Raw genomic sequence first — 19,502 nt, 5'->3', positions numbered from 1 at the left:
AAAGTTAGAAACAATCTCATTAGAGCCTTAATTTCTGAAAAAAAAAAAAAAAAAAGTAATTTTCTGAGTTTAAATTTCGCTTTTTCCTGCACTCATATCTGCAAGGAGGAAGAAGTGGCAACTAACTAAGTCAAATTAGAGCATTTGTCTTCCTCACAGCCGTTTCCTTTTTCCATCTTTGCTCAGCCTTCAGTAAATTACAACTCTGTCTTCATCTCTAATAATTCCTGACAACATTTGTAAGGGAATGTGCCTAGAAGTTCAGAAAGCAATTTGCAATCGCACAAGGCAGCAATAAAAGCCAGTCCTTTCCGATTGTTTCTGACTTGGCCTTTGACACCTAGCCCTCCCTGTGCTTCAGCCCTGCCAAGCCCCAAAGGCAGCGCGAGCAGCTCGCAGGGCCGCAGGAAAAGCTCCAAGAGATAATTTCATCAAGAGCTGGCCACGATCCACACCACCACCACAATCTGCAGAAGAGCATCCACAGAGCAGCACCCAGCCCACACGGATGCACGTGAGCTGCCTACACACACGAGCACCCACCCAGGCAGGCTCATGCTGAGATGGGGAGACACGAAGCGGTGACAGCTCCCAGATTTGTCATCAATCCCGAATTTCCTCTTACTGCTGTCACCGCCTGACGTAGCCACATTTCGTGTTCTTGCTGGGGCCAGCACGAGCTGTAGCTCTCACCTCTTCCTGGCATTCCCCATAGGTGTCACGGCGGAGCCTTAGCGCTGACCTGTCCTGCTTCGTGGCTGGTAACAAATTCACAAAAATACAGCTTCTGCAGGTTTTGCTGCGTTCTGGGCTGCAGGACCACACACTGGCATTTTGGCTGTGATGGACGCTCTCTAAAAAAAAAAATAACAAAATAAAATAAAAAAATCCACCCGTGTTTCTTTTGCAGAGGAAGCAAGAGAAATGTGTAAGTCAGCAATAGAGCACTGACCACCAAAGTCGCCTCGACTAAGGGAGAATTACAAAGAGAACAAAATAAGCTGATGAGGCACACAAAGAGAATCCATGACAATAAAAAAACACAAATGATGACCTCATGCGAGTACCATTCAGCTCTTCTTGAAATAAATGGACGTGTGGTATTAAAAAGAGCCACGCAGCACCTAAAAGGACCAGACTGTAAGCGTACTGTGTCTAAATTAAAGATAATATCCATTAATTACTTAACATTAACATTACTTAACAAACATAAACATTAACATTACTTAATAAACATAAATAGCAAACTGCATCCCAAATCCCTTGACATAAATCAGAAAGTCCCCCAAAAAAACATACCCTACAGAAATGTGAAGAAAATGGGGTAGGAATGATCACATCTTTTCAGATATTTAAAAGCAGATGCCCAAACTCATTCCTTTAATCAGGCTGGATTCAGCTAAGGATGAAGTTAATCAGTCAGGGGGCCCTTCCCTTCCCTGATGGTAACTACAAGTCGGGTTTGCTACCACAGTTCTTGTGTGGTAAGGATAGGTAGTACTCAGAGAAACAAGATAATTGCTATTTTTTTTATTTATTTATTTTTTTTTTTTTTTACTTTTAATCAGCATTTAGCCCATGCTTCAGCCTGGTCAAATGCATCCTTCCAAACTTGGCTGTGGATTTCCTACGCTCCTCATTGCCTCAGTCATGCCCTTTAACGGCAGAATTACTTGACAACATCTACTCAAATAAAATGGCACGGAGGCAAAAATCTCAAGGAGCATCCCTGTTTTCCAGATGTATGATTACTATGTGCTACGACCTAGAATTTCAGCGACATGAACAACTTCTAAAACACATAAGCATGCAACTACGCCTTCGTATCTCTCCTCAGATAAATTAACGTGCCTTGTATAAGAAAAGGAGGCTTGCCTTTTGTCTTATTTGCTTCCATAAACAGAAGAGACACAACGAAGCTTGTACATATAGCCAAAATAGACGCTCATACCCTGCAAAAATGTTGGAGGTTTCAGTGCTCCAAACACATTTCTGATTTACAAATGCTTTGGTGTTTAATTACACTCAAAAATTTAACGGAAAGAGTTGAGTGGCCTTAAACAAACAAAGATTTTCGTATAGTTTTTCCAGTTTCACCACTTTCTCTTGCCAAAATCAAAAACGGCCAAAAAAAGTATTTCCATGTGTTCATATTTTCATTGAGAATCATCAAAATTTTAATTGATTTTCTGCTATACATTTTTCTGTATGAAGTTGTGTCCACCCCCTTTTATATTTTTGTCCAGGACTAGATCCATTGATCCAACTATATCCAACTAGATCCATTGCAGCCTTTTTTTCTTTTTTTTTTTTTCCCCTATGTTTTTTAGGAGGCAGAAGAGGGGATTTCATGTGGGTGGGAAAGACATGGAAAAGATGAGTAACCTTTTTTTTTTTTTTTTTTTCATTTTTTTTCCATTTTCCTCTGAAACTTTTATTTAAAATGAATTGTTTGGGGGAAAAATCTAGCAGAAATGAAGATAAAGGCAATAAATAAATGAACATAAGAAATTAATATATTCAATTCAAGGACAAAACCAAAATACAATAAAATGAGGAGATCCTTTACCAGACCTCCTCCAAAGGGCCAGAATTGTACACTGCAATTGCAGAATATTGCAGGCCAGATTATAATCCTGCCTACTTTATAGCAACTATATTTTAAGTCACTTGACTTCAATTGAACTGGTTTTGATTTATACCAGCCTTGGTTCAGCCTAACGTCCTATGTTTTTCTTTCCCTTAAATAAACAAAATTACCTGTTCTTCAAATTAAATCTGGTTTTAATTCTGTATAAAGCATTTTGGGATCCTTGTTGTATGAAAGACTTTCCCTGACATAGAGGTGTATTGTTTTTTGTTATTATTTTTTGGGTTCACCAGCTGCACTGAATTTCCATTGCCCCTTACAGCAACTCTCACAGCTTGGATATGGCCAAATCTCCTTTAGCACTGCCCCTGGGGCCTACTCTGTGCTTTATTTAATTTCTTACTTAAAAAAAATAAAAAATAAAATAAATGCTATCAGGGCTATCGAGCAATAGCGAGTTTTTCTAAGACTGTAGCTCAACAGTACATCATTTTACTTTAAGAAGGATATTTTAGTAGTTCCTTCCTGCCCTCTGTCCTCATCTCTCTGTGGGGGTGCATTTTGGGTTTGCCTCTTTCTTTTTCCACTGCCTTTGTGAAGAGGGTGCAGGAACTGGGCATCGGGTGGGGACAAAGGGTGAGGGGAGCCACTGCTGTGGCATTTCCCCCGAACGCCTCATGTGCTGGGACCGCAGCCCCAGAAAAGTGCCCAGAAGACTTGTTGAGGTGTGCAATACCCAAAAAAAAGCATGGCAAATGGGTGTCAGCTCCAGAAGTGCACGTTAATGCAGTCTATGGGCACCACGAAACCCTTCCCAGGTGATAATTCCATATTAGCAGCAGGGGAAGCACTCTTTAGAGCTCAAGCCGTGTTTCCACCAGCATTTTAAGGCCAGGGTGAGATCTGCTGCCCTGAGAGCTGGCCTGCTCGGCGCATCCCCGAGCACCACACCGCAGCACACGCTACCAGCAGGGTTTGTGGGCCACGTAGAGGGGTGCTGGCGGCAGCAGCACGGCTGCAGCATCGCTCCTCGCTGAGCTGCCACCACAAACAAGCCCCAGCAGGGGCTCGCCACCAATTTCCGAGCAGCCCAGCCACATGGAGAGGCCCCAGCTCACCTCTCCCCCTAAAGGTTCCCGGCTCCCCAAAACTGCCGGCGAGCGCGGCCGCTTGTGCAAGAGCCTCAGCAGGAGGCACGGCCGCAGCCCAGAGAGAGGCAGGCTCGCAGCGTGTGGCCCCGGCCACGGAAACAGGGACAAATATCCCAGCCTTGGAGTCTTGCTTTTTTTGGGTCCGATCCCTAACGCCATGCTCGTCATGCGCAGGAAGGCAAAGGATGCCATAAAGCTGTTTTGAAGTCCGTATTTATGATTTTTGCTCCTGCTGATTCTTTTTTTCCAAAAAGATGAGTACTGAATGTTATTGTTATTCCTCATAAATAACTCCTTTTCTTGATTAAAACAGTCCAGGACAATGTCACAGTTAATTAATGACACGGGGTGCGACTGGCTCGGTCACTCCCGGTTCGGGATTTCAATCAGCCCCGCCGATGACCATTAACCCTTCGGAGGGGGAATCACCGATTTCTTGAGGGGATGACAAAAGCAGAGGGAAACAAATCCCAGACCACCAAAAATAGTAATTACTGACCAGCGCTGCCAAATACAATAACCAGTCAATTACAATTATTTTAAGCTATCTGATTATTTTCTCCAAAAACTCCTTGATACATCACGGCACCGCATACAGCCGAGGCAGCAGGTGTTTTGGCACCAAGCGGAGGGGAGGAGGTGCTGTCCACACGGAAAGGTGTCAGCAAAGCTGCAAAAGATGTGGGTCTCACGCACCTGGAGCAGCAATGGTCAGGCTCCGGCCTCAGCACGACACAGCTCAGTGCCCAGCACGTGGTTTTCCAGAGGAGCCCGACGCGCGCACACAGACACGAACTTGTGGTAGCCCAGAAAGATGCTTGTCTTGATATGGAAATAGCTGAAATTTCAGCGTCCCTCCCCGCAGCTGCGTATGTTGGAAGGTTGTTAAAACCATAAAAATACTCATAATTAGCCATTCTACGTACACCCATTTTCTTTGCGATATTCTTGGCAATATTGGAGCCGAATTACTCAAACTTTCCGAAGAAAAATAACTGTAAGGAAAATTCCCTTCTCAGGAATGAAGGCAGCAGAGAATTCTGAGGTCGAAAAGGGAATTAGAATGGAAATCATTGTGCAACCTTAGCCATAATAAGTACTGAGAAAGCTGATTGCTATTTATTATGTTTATCTCGTGCTTTCTGATAAATGCAGTTGAATCTGAGGACTCTGTGTCAAGCATATAAAACAGCAGCTGTAAACATATTGCTTTGGCTTGCAAACCTGACTTAAGCAAATGCTTCTGGAGCTAGGACATTGTATCCACAAGGGTGTAAAAAAAATCTCACTTTCAGAAAAAGAGTAGACTCTGCTTTGCCTAAAAGTGAGATGGGGAAGGTTGCTTACTTCTCCGTACGATTGCTCAGTTTTACTCCTTGTCTTTATTTAAGACAACTACTCAAAGACAAAGAGACAAGTCTTCTAGAATGTAAACTCCTGCAAGTTTTTTCTAGTACACAGCCACAGAATGAGGGGATAACATGATACCTGATAACATGATACTTAGCCACAATACAAAAATTTAAGCTGAATGGTCAGTTCATTAAATAGAGTCAAAATCAATCCTACTAGCAGCCTAATACGACTCTACTGGATAAAATAAGGGTCTCATAAAATAAGAGTATCACTTTCGAAGTTCCCCTCCAACTGGGTTGCATTCTCTGAAAAAAAATGTAGACTTTAAAAACAATTGTCCTAAATAAGGGACATCCCATTTCTGTTCTTAATGACATAATGTTCCAAAGGTCATTTCTGATCAATGTAATCCTTTTATCCTCACATGTATACAATAATCTACCATATTGTTTAGACATTTATTTTATATATATATATAAGTAACTTTGAAAAAATATTTGAAGTATTTGATATTTGCAAGTGGGTTTCATCTCTTGGGTTATTTTTTTTTCCTCTGATCTGTTTCATTTGGAACAGTTTCTCCATTGAAATGCTGACATAAAGGCTGGTCTCTGATCACCTGTAGAGGTGTGCTTTCCACGGGATGTGATGGTTGGTGTGAAGAGAAACATCCTATATGCAATTTTCCCCAAAGTGGGAAAAGAACAAAGAAGTATCCCACTCATCAGACAAAATAAACTTCAAGACAGTGCCACAGACAACCCATCTCTTTGCTCTGCCTGTTGTTGGAAGCAGACAGAAAAAAAAGAGGTCCGATCCATAATGGTTTAATGGTGCTGCCTATAAGGCTGTGAAACCAAATAGTAGCAAAGTCAAGAATTATGGCACTATTTTTTTCCTACATATTATCTTCTGAGAGGGCAAAATTAGGGTAGCCATTCAGTGAGCTATGCAGGCTGCATTCCTAGCCAGCTGCACGAGTGATGGAGAGCAACTGCGAAGCTCAGTAGCTGCAGATAAGGAGAATGCGTTGCAGTTTTTCTCTTGCACGCATTTATTCTCCATTTTCTGGTTGCTGTGGTTTTCCCCCTTTCCTCTCAGCACAAGGAGAAGACAAAATCGATCTGAAGGGGAAGGAAGGAGATCCTATTCTCTTTGGTGCACGGCCAAGTGCGATAGAGAGAAGGGAGCCTGCTTCACTGCTCAAAACACAAATACCCCAGGGAGCATCTAAATTTATTCCCACTCTGGTGTTTGGTAATTCAAAGACAATAACTATGTAAACCTCAGCCTAAGCTTCCATCCCAAAGCTTGGCTCTTCTTAGTGCTGTGCTCCAGGGCCTGCGGTGGCCCAGATTCTTCCAGCCGAAAGAGTTAACGGGACTGTTTTTGCCAGCCTTACTCAGCAGATCACCCCTCCGAGCCTTGCTGGAAGAATTTAGCACCCGAACCTCAAGCAGTGACTCGAAGACCCCTGCCAAAGGAACTTGTGGTTTAAGCCCATGGACACTGATGGAGTTCCAAGAGGAACAGAACTGGTCCTTTGCCTTTTTTGCTGGTATCCACAATAGGCAGCTCTATTTTTCTGCATAACAAGGACCAGAATACTGAGCGGATTAGCTGCCAAGAAATGCAGAACAAACAGACTTACATGTTTTTCCCTTTATTTCCATCATCTGACCTTTGCTTTTTATGTCTTAGGAGCAAGCTGCAACTTTATTTACATGTTATAATCTAGATGAAATGCTAGCTTGTGTGTAGAAACTATGTAGACTTTGATCTTGGAATTTGATTTTCCTTTTTTTGTTATTTTCTTTTCAAAGAAAAACACGATGAATTGATGGAAACACTGAAATGTTAGGTTTTAGGATGACTCTCATTTCATATTTCTGATTCCTTCAGCCCAGGCTAGATCTTTTTGGGTTCCCTAGAGGCTTGAACCATTAGTTCATAGTTCACCATATTAACTTGCATCCTGACATAATAGGTACTGAAATGGCTCATATTGCCCAATTCGGTAATGATTTTGAATCCCTGTAGAAACACTTCACTGCAAGAAAAGGTGTTATTATCCACCTCAGAATCGTATAAAGTACCAGCAATTAGAGAACAAATGGGTAATGATTAGAACAGAACTCACACGATGAGAAACAGAGCAAAAATTAATAGGGATAGGGAAAAGGTGCAAGTAGAGTCAAGAGGAAGAAGTAAATGAGAAAATAATCTAGGGATTTTTATGGATATTTTATAATAGGTTTTACTACCCCAAGATTTCAAACCTGCAGCTTATTACAATGACTTTTCTTTTTTTCATCACACTGATGAATTTTGAACATTTTCATTTTAAAAACTTGAATTTTAAATTCCTAGGTATCTGCTTAGCCTTGGCTCTGACTGCCTCTGTACAAAGAACACCTCACTTCTTTTATACTTCTTTTATCCCACGCCATATGTCTGGCCAACACTATCTTCCTAACTTTACAATGAAAATTATTTGCTGCCGTGCTAGGATATTCTTAATTTTTCTTGGTGAGGGATTTTCACCAAATAGCAATAAATAGTCTGCAACACTGATCAGGGAGGAGGTGATGAAGAAAGAAAAATAAAGTGCTAGTTTCTACATACAGTTTCTTATTAAACCAAGGCATCATTTCTGATGTTAATTTTCTAATTTAAATGTAATAAAATATATATAGATATTTATATCCACATATCACAAGCATACTCTTGTGATAAAACCCATGCTACTTTACCTAAAACTCTGAGCGAGAGAAGGTTCTTCGTGGGAATTCTATAAGCAAAGTGAAATTAATACGGATTTACTGTTACTATATCTGTATTATTTTTTAGCAGATGTATTTAAAAGATCTTCACGTCTTCTCTGTTATCTCTGTCTGCACTGGTTTACAGATGACCAGCAACTCAGGACTACAGGGACAGGAGCAGGAAACATCTTTGTGGAAATAACCCCTTCCCAACTTGCATGGTACTATTTTGTGACTATTTTGTGTACAGGCTAAGAGACTTTGCATTCGCTACCACCCACACCCAGCAGTGTCACTTACAAACCAGTTACACAATCCAGGTGGCTACTATCAGTGGTAGGTACTCACTCAGCAAAAGCCGCTGCCTGATATCATGCAGTCAGTGCCCAGGAGAGAAAATTCCTTCCTGGGGAAAAAAAATAAATAAATCAAGGTGATTAGAAGCTCTCACACACGTGCACGAGTTGACTATAATATTATAAAGGTTACCGTTCTGTTCCTAAACACTGAATTTACAGATGCCTAGCCAATTGCAGCAGCATTTGATAACCTTCTTATTCTGCAGCAACACTGATGTCACACCGGGTTTCGAGGTGGAGCCTGAATCATTTTCTGATCACGTTGATTAAACTTACACCACATTTAATTTACTCTAGTTGTAATTCCTCAGGTGATCTTAGAAATGGGGAATACTTTGTCAATACTAAATGTAAAACCTCTGCAAACCAAAGGGGAGCAGTGTGTGTCCTCGTGTCTCTTGAAACCTTTTCTGAAACCTGTTTTGGAGGCCGCCTGTCAGACACCAGCTCCCCGAGACAAATGAAGCGCCGCTCGTAGAGCAGGAGTGCACGTAACCTGCTTTCTCCAACCACACGTGCTGCAAATGAAGCTATCAAGTGCACTGACATTGCTGCCTTACGGCTTAAAATAACATCCGCGTGACGCCTCTGCGCCGTGCCCTTAGCTCAGCTGGGGATTTTCGGAGCGCTGGGTGTGCTTTCAAAGAACACCGCTCCAGTTCCTGTACAAGACGCGAGTATCCTGGCTCTGAAGCTGGGAAACAAAGTTAAGAATGTGTGGGTTTTGGCTTCAAAATTAACCATGCTTTAGTAATCTGGTATACCAAACTGTTTCTTATTAATGTATCATGCAAATACTCTCCAGTCCTCCCACAAGTCTGACACTTTCCCAACATATCAATAGCAAATGTTCTGTGAAATGCAACTTTTCTGATGTAGGCCACCCTGACTTTCAGTGTGATCTCAACCCACCATCCCAATCTTCATGGCAGATGCCGAGCGGGGCCGTTCTTTAATAAGGGAAACAATATTGGAAAAAATTGTTTGATACATCTTGTTCGGTTTTCTTCAGTCAAGAGCCAACTGCCTCCCTCCATCCCCCTCCTTTTTTTTTTTTCTTTAATGAAGGCTGAATGGATTTAAGCTCGCTGTGTTCCCTGAGTCAAACCGTAAGGTAGTTTAGGGAGTGGCTGGCACCCGTCCCTCTTTCACGTACTGTCTCGAAATGCGTCAACTTCAACCCAGCTGCTTTCTGTCTCGGTGCAGACGAGTGGGAGAACTGCCCACGGGCTTTTGTCACACGAGAAACGAGCTTCTCGGAGGCTGCGTGGCGCCTGTCCCCCTCTCCCAGAGCGCTCTGATTTCACATTGCTGCTGCCACATCACCTGGCCACACTAAACAAGTCTATAGGCCCTTTTCCAGACGGTGGATGTGGCTAAGCCAAGACGTGGCAATGCCACATCAGGCCACCTTCAGGCACTAGGCTGCAGCCTGAGGCACACACATCGCCAGTTTTGGCCCAAACGAGATAGTCTGAACCTACAGATGAGGGATAAGGGAGGAGCAGATAGTCAATGGATGTTTAGTTTTCATATGCTTGTGCTTTATGTCTTTTGCACTGTAATTAAAGCCATAGCGTTATCTACTCTCCTCTGCCGCAGCCGTATCATCTTTCAGAGGCTTTTTATAGGCTCTACTTGCAAAGAGAACCTCAAGGAACGATTAGGACAGATAACCTCCTCTGGTTTTTAGCCATCCAAAGCACAGCTTTTCATCTCCCCCCTGTTTTTAACGTTATCTGTGCAGATGCACAATGCGCTTTTCCCTGTAAAACTGTGCCTGGATGGACACCAAAGGGAGATGCAACAGCCCCAGCAAGCAGTGAAGTTACAGAGTCCCTCTGCAGGAGTCTTTGCTGCTACATCCAAGAGAACTGCTGGTCATTTTTTGCCTGCTGTCTTTCAGATGTAGCTCTTGGAGCTAGGAGATGAAGGGCAATGTTTAGGAACAACACAGGCTACCGCTCAAACAAGCTCTGTTTGCACCAGTACGTGTTGGAGTTAAAAACAAAACCTGGGTGAAGAAGCCCAGGACTTGATGCAGGGCTTCCAAAGCAATGTCTTCTGCCATATTTTATTTACTCTTTGCTTTACCAGTCAGTGCAATACCTGCATCCCCTCGCTGGAAGTTGTCACAGCTGCAGATGACAAATGGCTTTGCACTCAGGCATAATTCGAGATGCAACAGAAAAAGGAGGGGGAAAGCAGCTCTGCTAGGCTTACTGGATTATGCCTTTTTAACCCCCCAAATTGAAAGCAACTGGAAATACTTAGGAAATTCAGGAGATTTAAGGCTTGTTTATACAGCAGATGAAAACAACTGACCCAAATGCCTCTACATTTAAAAGCTCTGAGGTAGAAGAATAGCTCATATATTAAAAGTCACCAGGCCCTCTAGGTTCGATCGCCTACAGAAAACTAAAACCTAATATAATTGTTTTTTAAAAATTGATTTCCTTTAACATGTGTACAAGATTAAGTGGTTGCAAATAGAAATGCTAGATATTCTGAAATACTTACGGGGAATATCTGAGTTGCTTATTCTGGCAGCTTCCATAAGGAAGTGGATCAGTATGGTATCTGCATTTCCCTCCCCACCCCCTGGAGAAATATTAAGGAAAGAAAATATTAAGGTAAGAACAAAGAACTGGATAAAATGGATGCAGAGATGATAACAGAGACTGAAAGACTGGTCTAAATGTTTTTTTTTTAAAGTCGAATTAGCAATTGAAAGAAGCAGACTGCAAGTTTTCTGGTTGCAGTGCATCTCTGTCTGATTTATACCTGGTTTATTCTCCTCCATCAGAATTTCTGTAATTTCAGGATTATTCAGCACGGTCACGCGCCCTCTAGTGAGCTACACAGCGCTTGCATCTTGCTGGCTGGGGAGCTGTCATCTGAGAGTCGCTTCTTTGCAATGCCCTGTGCTATTTTTCTCTCAGAGGCTCTCACCGTGCCTTCAGCCTGAGCCTCCTGAATCATGGGGTTCTCTGTGAGCCCCTCTCTTAAGGGCAAAGGCTGAAATAATCCAGTATCCTGAATTAGGGAACACGAATACTTACCCCATCGAGCAACGTTGAAAGCAAAGCTAAACTTTGGCACTGTGGAATCCTAATGCTCCACGGTAGCGAAGTATCAAAGGCACAGCTCAGTGTTTCAGGAACTTTTTCATAAGATACTTCATATCCTGAAGGGAAAAACAAAACAAAACAAAACAAAATCTAACTTGAGAAACAACGGCACTTGGCGTTACCCATTCAGAAACTGTAGTAACTGTACCAATACACACGGTACTGTTATGTATATGCCCTCTCCACAGGCACTCTGCTTAGTGAAGAGGACTGAAGTGTCTTCCCTGTGAAGAACATCTTCACCTCTCCGAACATCTCCTATGATGAGACTCTGAACAAGAATCTCCTGCATTATGCCCCATAAGGCTGGATCGTCTGTCCACTTTCAGACAGTAGCCATTTGGAAACAGAGCCCTGCCAGGCGAACAAATGTCATGACTGCTGAGCAAACAGTGCTCACAGCAGGTTTATGCTATGCTATCGCTTGGCTGGTGGATATTTTTCCTCTTTGGGCTCACATCAAACACATCGAGATCCTTCATGGGCCTCACGTATCTTCTGTGGCACTGGCTTGGCAGCTCCCACTTCAGAGCAATGCTCTCTCCTGGCTAGGTAATTCAGGTCTTAGTCACCAGCTTCACCATTCACACAACTCAATTTTAACACTCTTAAAACTTGAAAGGATTGGATTCAAACAAAGGACTTGCTCAGAGCTTACCACAGTTCCTTATTGCTCATTTCTGCCCCCAATGCATCATTACCCACATCCTTACAAAGAGTTACTCTGCCATAATACATAGCATTTGGCTTGATAGTAATAATGACTGATTCGTATGAAAAGAGCAATTGTTCTTCCTATTGCCAACGGTAACAATAAAGCATCCTAACTCACTCCATACAACATACAAATGCATGAAAAACACGATTCTTATTTTATGAAAACTATTATAATTCTCCATAATTAATAAAAATTGCACTATATTTATTCTGAAGGAAACAACAAAAATAAAGAGAGGCATATGAAATATGAATACTTTTAGTGTTAATGCCATGTCTCTAGGTATACTCGGAAAATGACATAACACATCAAGAAAACGAGCTGCTGACAGATTAAATATTACGCTTGGAATGCCAGTCACATCTGAAAAGTATAAACTATCTTTTGGAAATGTTAGTTAATTTATTTTTTTTTTAATAGAAGAGAAACTGTTGCATCCAAGTTATGCAGTACAAGTGATTGTAATTCACTGCTTTGCCACACTACCAGCTTTAAAAACAACAACAAAAAAAAGCAGCATAGCAAATGTGTTTTCCAATCCTTGGGCTTTGGCATATTTTCCAGCCACTAAGTCCTGACCTGCACACTTCCATTAAGTCCTTCTTCAGCTCTGTTAGGTTCAGCTGTGCACTTAGACTGGTGGTTGAAACATATTTTAGTCTGATTGTATGGGCTCACCTAATTACAGAGATGCATCAGCCCTAAAATCCCCGATTCTGTAGGAAATAGCTGCTGGATTACAAACATGTTTTTCACACAACCCTATCTCCTCCACGTAGGAGTTGCCGTAGGAGTTACTAGTGCTGTCTGCAACCCTCGTCGGCCCAGCCGGAGTGGTTGGAATTTCTCCACGCTGGGCAACAACAAACGATCTTCGCACGAAGACACGGATCTGGACGCTGCAAGGTAGTTATTCCAGGGGAAATTACGGCTGACAGCATAGCAGAGTCTGGTTAGCAATCCAAGTGACGTTCTGGAGTATGCAAACGATTAAGTAATAATGTCTGGACTGGACCAGAGCAAGACACATCAGACTCCACTGGGAACTTCGGTGGCTAAAAGAGCACTAAATAATCTCAGGAATCTATCTACAGATTAAAGATGAAAACAATGCTGTTACTTCGCTTATATCCCTTCAGTCTGGTTCACAGCTTTGTCTTTGGAGGATGCCTCTTTCCCCAGCTAATGTCTAGCCTGGATCTGTAGCCAACACTTTATAGCAATAACATCCATTGTTTGGATGAAGAAAACGTATTGGTTAGCAACGAAGTCTGATTCTTATCACAGAATCGTCTAGGTTGGAAGAGACCTCCAAGATCACCTAGTCCAACCTCTGAGCTAACACTAACAAGTCCTTCAGTAAACCATATCAAATATGGTCTCCTTTCTTTGGAGAGTCCATCACAGGCCATACCCAAAGGAAAATGAACACAAACTTTTACTGTTCTAATTAGAAGCCCTCATAATTGATGGACGCTTATTTCCAAAGCTTTCACTCAGCAGTATAGATCACGATGTGTGGGCAGACACAACTACACGTATACTTGGGAGAACAAGTCTCACCTGTGAGGAAGGAAGATCATCTCTTCTGTGTAGACAACACCCTGCTGAGTTTCCCACTGGTGTTCTTGCCAAAGTAGAAAGCTCATGATCCAAATACAACGCACTGCTTTTGGAAATCTTGCCCAGGGCTCCTTGACCTGGTGTAGGCAGACATTATTTTTACAAACGCGTGTTTATTTTTCAGATCAGGCCTGCTGTCTCGCCTTCCCACCTGAGCAAGAAGCAGAGTTTTGGAAATCATCGCTGCCTCTTTATTAACTTCTCTGTGCAAAAAATGTTTTTCACATTTCCTTAGGGGGAAAGAGCATAGAAATAACATGTCCTGCTTTACCCAGGGCATAATTTCACCTAAACATACAACCAGGCAACATAGTATGGCAAAAAAAATTCTGAATAAAACAGCACAGAAACTACCCCTCACCTCTCACCCCATCTAAAATCTTGAATCCCTGCCCTTCTCGTTAATTTAGTAATCTGTTAGCACCATCAACCCACTGCTGTAAAACACTTTTAGGGATGATAATTGTCAGAATCCCCCGAGTCTGGCAAGCATAATCATCTTGGGCAATATGGTAATTTGGACTCTGCTTTCAAAAGGAAAAGTTGGACACTTCCCTCTGAACATTTCCTTTTCTGTTCCTTCTTTTTGTTTGTCCATGCCCAAGTTAAAGAATGTTGCATGTGGATTTTGTAGCTGCTGCCCCCCTGCAGCTCACCTGCCTTCAAGAAGGTTGTGCTATTCCTCCGACACCCAACGCATCCGAAGAGAGCAATCACAACTGAAAATCTGAGTTAGGGTTATAGCTGGAGTGATGGTAGAAGACAGATATCAGTGCTCATCTCCTCCTCCTGCAGTGATTAACTCATGTTGCCTTCTGCATTTGAGTTCATATGTATTTTAACTGCTTGAAGGTAAATAGGGACTTTGGGGTTTTATGGACATGGTCAATAAGAGAGACATTTTCTGAGCATTAAGAGTGATGTTAGACCCTTGGTCTATCCTACCTGTCACCATCTGTTGTTCTGATTAGAGGTGGCACAGGCTCACACGCTGCCCTCTAAATATGAGGGATCCTACCATAGATCCTGTGCATCTCCATATTAGGTCTCAAAAGCAGTCCTACCAAAGTCTTACAGTGTAGGACAGGAAAGTCTCTGAAAACACCCTCCCAGGCAATAAAGGATAATCAAAGGTGTTTCAAAAGAAGTTAAGCAGAGCTCTGAAGACCAAAGAAGAAAGCAGTCTATGTACATAAAACTTGTACTATGTCATAAATCTAATCCACGTCTCTCATTCAGAATTAGCTGCCCTGCTCTCGCTCTAATGAAGTACAAGGCCAACATATTCTACCCACCTTCACTGAAAGCCAGTAATGAAGCCGTGTGTGTCTCTGTGCAGCATCAAAACAGATTTCACATGATTGTTTTAAATAGCAAGAGGACTGCATGGAAAGATGTCTGTATTTTCTTAATAGCTGTAACCACACTACATAGCACATGTCAAAATTCTGAAAAGAGAACAGATTCCTGATGCTTTGTACAATGTATATAGTTTCTTTGCTTTGATGTCTCCGCTTCTTTATTGTATTAAATTATCTGGATTAAAAAAGACAAAAAAAGAAGGTTGTCTTTTGTCTTATTACTGAACTGTCAAACATTATTTGAGCTAAGAGAACAGCCAGGGCCTCCAGGACAATTTGGGGAATGGAGGAAGGAAGGAGGAAAGTAGTTAAGTGACCTGCCTATTTGCAGATACTGCAGTCACAGAGATTGCAGGGGGATGACATTGTTCTGAAACTTGCTAGGAGCAACTTCTTTTTAGCTTACAAAGAAAGGGATCCTACCCCATCACTCTTCACGGGAGTTCAGCATCCCTCTCACATCATCTTTTTCTGCAATTCTACCTCTCCTATATTCCTCAGAAAGGGTTTTGAGCAGCAGGATGCAGTGATGATCACAAGTGTCTCTGGTCACTGCTCTTGGAGTGGTGGAGGAGATTTCTTGCATGCTTTGTCTCCTAACAAATAAGCATGACATAGAGAAAGATCCATTTCTCTCTATTTTTATTATTTTTTTTTAATGTCTAGGGAAAAATGTCTGCCAACAGGACTTATATTCCTTCCACTGATTTTTTTTTTTTCTTTACCTGGAGCATCCTTACAATTAATACCAGCTGTTGCGGAGAAGAATTTTGGTGCCCTAAATAGAGATTTATGACTTCAAGGAATAAGCAAGAGGAGCACAGAAATCTCAGAGAGAAAAGATCCTGCTGCCATGGCAGAGAGCTGTACATCAAATAGACCTGTCTCTGCAGAGGAGCTGAAAAAGCGCTCCTTCAAATCACTCATGCATTTGTAGCTCTGGATAAAAAGCCTAGCCCTTTGAAGTCAAAGGCAAAACTCCAGATGACTTTAGTCTGGCCACAGTTTCAGCTTTGGACTCGAATTCAAATGCAAATTTAACAAATCACCAGGCATAATATGGTTCGGGTTATTACAAACTAGGCACAAGAGAGAGAGAATCGGCTCTGCCGGGTCGACATCCTGTGTGCTGGAGCTGAGGCTTCTCTCACCCTTCGCTCGGACTCATTCACTGCAAGTTCCCACAAGCTCTGCTCACCACACGGTTCAGTCGAAGCACAGATTCCAGCCTCTAACCCTGACAATAGGCTTGGGTTTTCTTGAACTGAATAGTCCCTTTTGTAAAAATGGTCCCTGAAGCTCCCTGTTCAAGCAGCTGGGAGACTGGGGTTTGCTGACCTGGCCCGAGACCATTTGGGCCCCGGACATGCACAAATCTCTTTCTATAACATCAGAAATGCTCAAATGCTAGCAGATTGTGATAAATTGCTACGTTGAGGTCCTAAGAGGGAGAATTAAAAGTTTAAATGGAAAAATGTTAGTGGAAGTGACATGAACTTACAGGTCTGCAATTGATCATATTTAATAAATGTTGCTCGCGTATTTCTTGATCTGGAGCCAGTGGTTAATACAGGCATGAAGAAATGTAAGCTCCCCCACCCTCCGTGGGCTGCTTCTGAGCCATAAACAAAGCCTGACAAAGAGCGGAAGCGGCTGAGGTTGGTGTTTAGCACCGCATCACGAGCCCAGCGGAGGGTAGAGGCAGGAGAGCACAAGGTAAATCCATCCCTGGAGGGCTCCGGGTGGCAATGGCTGCACTGCTTCCTGGAGCTCCGGGACATGCTGCTGCTCCCCCTAGAACAGACAAAATGCATTTGTTGTCTAGTTCTTAAGCAAAATCATCATTACGTTAAATAAGTAGGGAGATAAAGATGACTGCTAGACACACAGCATGCAGGAAGCTCCAGCAGCAGCAGCACCGTGGGTCAGCGTGGGACTGGAACAAACCACTGGAGGCAGGAGGACAAGAGAGAGCAGGATGGTGACGGCTGATACTGCACCTGATCCACTACAGAAAATAAATGAGACACAAAAAAAAAAAAAAAAAGGTTTAAATTAATTTCTTACAGCCACACCTAAGTATTATGGTTTGCCAGGCTGGCAGTATGAGCAATTTTGCAGCCTGCTGTAGTGGAGGAACACCCTCACCAACAGTAAGGGCAGTGTTTAAATTCTGAGCATTAACCTTGCTCCTTTTTTCTTGCCTACCGAAACAGAATGACTCGACTAGGGTTCCTTTCAACAAGACCAAGAAGAGTAACATTTCTCGTAACAAGGAACCTATTTAAACTGAGGCTGGAAAAAATGGTGCCAATTCCTTCCATTCTCTGAAATGCTTTCTCCTTTGTACTTGCTAGAATTTAGGCTGCGGAGGATTTCCGTGTTAACGCGGAAAGGTCTGTTGACATGCAAAGACTAACACTTGAGAGGTCCTGAATTTATTTGGTATTGGGATAAAATCACCAACAAGTTCACTCATATTAAGAGGCTGTGTAAATATTGCCTCATAATTCCGTGTGTAACTTCATTCTCGCAGAGACACTTGCGGCTTAACAAGGATTTTATTTGCCATGGAAAATTAAAGGACGGCGTCCAGCAGATTGCACAGACTCTCCCAGAGATACATGTCACACACAAAACTCCTGGCAAAAGCCAGCAAAGGGAGAAGCTGCTTAGCAAGCAAATAATAGCGCATCATTGCAAGGTCACGGAGCTGAGTTTACAGGACAGTGCTCACCATTTAAAATTAGCCCTGAACAAAAGCTATTGCCAAAACAAACCCTTTTCTTCTGCTGTCCTTAGGAGATGGACACAACAGCCTTGGGGAAATTCCAAGCTGAAAAATCACCCTTGGTGGTTTTGGCCTCAGCCACATCCTGCTGCGAGATACGGGATAGGGGCTGCCTGCTCTTGCAAAGCAGGAGGCAGCTGGGGAACACGCTGTCCTTCCTGCCAGGAAAAGGAGGAAAGCTGAGAGTAACATGGCACACCGGCTCTTGTTTCGTGTATAAACAGAAAAACAACAACTGCCTCTGTAATTTCACATGCCAGAAAAGAAGAGTATTGATTATTAACCCTCACTAAATCTTATGCCTACAGGAGCTCTCTTCCCATCAAGATCCAGCCGATCCAGGTTTTGTCCATCAATTTGGCGATGAGTTGGAAAACCATCCCTGAGGCAACGTTATTTAAAACAAAACAACCTCTTATGCCTCTTGAAATCTCCTTTCTTTACAGTAAGCACCTGGCCTACTCTGCAGTAAAGATCACCATATGGTACGTGTCTGTCCTGCTACTGCTCTGTCATTTCCACTCCTATTGCTCATGTTCTGCCATCTTCTTAAATAAATACCCCGTCAAATATGCATATACATTGAATGTATATGTTGTTTTTATAAAGGAAGTGAGAACAGAGATCAGCGTGTGGAGAAGAGCATGGAGGTTGTCCTGCCTATTAAGACCTTCCTACATATATATATATTTCATGTTATGCTTTGTTTTGTATCTTCTCACTTGTCGGGTTCTGTCTGCAGTTGTACTCTGAGATGGCATCAGCACATCACGCTCTGAGCTTCCACCTCTCCTTGTGATGGTGTTTTCACGCAGCATGATGGAGAATTATAGCCTGAAATATGAACGCCAATACAACTAGCGTGACCCCATCATCCTTCGTAGCAGGGCAGCCAACCACCCCTCCTTAATTGTCTAAGCACAAATGTTCCTTCAGAAAGGAAAAACAGTCTTCATTATGCCTGGTAAATTAAAATCTAGTTCTTGGGACTGTGGATGTGTTTAATAACAGGACCCTACATAGGAGCTACACAGGACCTATGGCACAATAAGAGGGCACTGCTAGCATCCAACCTTTGATTGCAGGAATTCCTCAGACACAGGTGGCAGGTTCTCTTTGATCACGAAAATGCAAATGCACACCTCAGGTTCAGCGCGACGTACTCTGAGAACTCCCTGGGAACGTCACAATCTGAAACCAAGGTATTTCTATAAAGTTCGGACCCGACAGCTGAGCGTTTATAGAGCTGTTTTCAATTACAACATTAAGTCCAACAGTTTAAAGCCAAGACTCCTAATTTACAACAGTACTTGTTAATTTACAACACTGAGCTTGTATAACGTTTAAGTAAACACTGCACTTCTGGATGACAGAAAGCTAAACAATGAAATAAAACTTCAGAAACATATCTACTCCTGCAGTTTTCAAAGAGCTTCCAGTTCTCCAAAAACAAACAGCTCCCAGCTGCCCAGCATTTATGGTCATGCCTCCTGTACTGCTAAATATGTAGAGAGAAAGGGACCAACAGCTTCAACATTTTTCATTCAGATGATCCTTCCACCAAATCAGATTTTAAAGGTAAATTCAACTTTTGCCTGCTGTAATTCTGTTTTGGTTTGTGAAGAGAAGGAAATAGAAGAGAAAAAAAAATAAACAA

The 19,502-nt window shown here is 42.4% G+C and overlaps 1 long non-coding RNA gene across 1 annotated transcript; it reads right to left on the bottom strand.

The window, feature by feature from the left end:
• Window positions 1-699: 699 nt before the first annotated feature.
• On the bottom strand, window positions 700-10,802 carry LOC116489286. Its single transcript, XR_004253265.1, has 3 exons — window positions 10,742-10,802; window positions 8,211-8,268; window positions 700-854 (listed from the first exon to the last, which is right to left on the bottom strand). It is a non-coding gene; the product is annotated as an uncharacterized LOC116489286 (long non-coding RNA).
• Window positions 10,803-19,502: the final 8,700 nt, after the last annotated feature.

Source organism: Aythya fuligula, chromosome 4 (assembly GCF_009819795.1).
Source record: "Aythya fuligula isolate bAytFul2 chromosome 4, bAytFul2.pri, whole genome shotgun sequence".
NCBI classification, from domain to species: Eukaryota; Metazoa; Chordata; class Aves; order Anseriformes; family Anatidae; genus Aythya; species Aythya fuligula.
The sequence above is the reverse complement of the archived record's forward strand: the minus strand, read 5'-3'. Positions and strand labels throughout refer to the sequence as shown.